Source organism: Nuphar pumila, chromosome 8 (assembly GCF_984573655.1).
Source record: "Nuphar pumila chromosome 8, dmNupPumi1.hap1.1, whole genome shotgun sequence".
NCBI classification, from domain to species: Eukaryota; Viridiplantae; Streptophyta; class Magnoliopsida; order Nymphaeales; family Nymphaeaceae; genus Nuphar; species Nuphar pumila.
The window spans coordinates 111,825,693-111,827,311 of NC_143256.1; positions in this window are offsets into that span (position 1 = coordinate 111,825,693).

Here is a 1,619-nt window from a genome sequence, read left to right on the forward strand (position 1 = left end):
TTTGATTAAATCACAAAAACAGGATGCCCACGGAGTCCCGATTCAACTGAAACATGGGCAAAAATTGCTATTTTCATGATATTTTGATTTTTTTAGGAAAAGTTTTATATTTTTATGGTTTGACCACATTTATAATCATACTAGGGTGCTCCACATTTGATTTGGTGTTTATTTGAATCTGTTTGATCCTTGAATTAACAGTTTTACAAAAATCTTTTCTGAAAACCCTGATTTCAAGGCTATAGTCTTGTTTTAGGGGCATTTTTGTCACTTTTCTTAAAATTTCAAATTTCAAAGTTATTTATTTTTATTATTTATTCAATCCCATATCATCTTTTATTATGTTTATCTAAGGGAAACATGAAAAAAAGCTTATATCTGGATAAATCCAGCAATTTTCAGATATTGTTGAATAAATCCAGAAAAGCCAATATATCTTCACTAACAAGTTTGCTGGTAAATGAAGACTCCCTCCTACTGGTTGGGTTGCTCTCTCAATCTATAGTCACTGCTCTACAAGTTGGCAATTAGGTATTCATTGAGAGACAAGTGTGGGCTTTCATCAAAGAAGGATGCTTAGTAAGACCAAGGAATTCTCAAGTTAGGGAGTGAGGATAGTGGATAGCGATCATTGACAATGTTGAATCAGCCAAGATAATGATTGAATCATCAAGTAAGGAAGGATATGGTTTGTACATGTGGCCAAGTTCCTGAGTTTGTTAGATATTGTCTCTCTGCACATATTCAAATGTGTATGGGTCCCTAAAGAATGTAATCACATTCTTAGAATGTTTGCAAAGTTAGGGACCCTTAGCTTTGATGTGTGCTGGGAGGATAAATCACCAGGATCTCCTTTCGAATCATGAACTTCCTAATTGTAATATCATTGTAATTTGGTCAGGGTCTGCCCCCTTTCTCTCTTAGTGTCTATATTAAAAATAAAGGAAACAATGATAAAACTGAAAAGTTGCCATTTGGCTAGGTTACTATTCAAATAAGAAAACATGCTCTCTGTCTCTCATTATAAAAGAAATTTACAAGGAAAAATGCATTGGATTGAGGTTGAAGGGCCAGACTTTATCCATTTACACCTTAGGTAGACATAGAGTTGGGGACCCAATTGCCTCTCCGAACTTGACCCATCAGGGCATGATCCAAACCTGATAAGGCTTGGACAATGCCCAAGATCTAATGCGGTCACATGGTTCTAATTAAATATTATATATTTTTATTAAAATATAATTAAAAATTATTAAAAAATAATATTTGTACATGTAATAGCATGTCCAGTAATATAACTAGGAACATGTGGCAAAAGTAGTGTCCCTAGCATGTGTACCCAACTTAGTGGATCCTTTACTAGGTTTGGATTTCACTTCTATCACTAATGGCATGCTTGCTTCGTGATTATTGGATTTCTCAAGATCCTGTCATTGTATCACAATCTCAACACTTTCTCAAGGTTAGTGATCCATGAGAAAGTAGAAGTTATGATTGTGATTGCTGGCTGTGATTCTTCTTGCCTTGAATCTTGTGAAATTTGGTCACAAGGTCAACAATCACAGTTTAAACTTTCTCAGTTGTGATTGTTCATCATATTTGTGACTAAGGCAAACGCT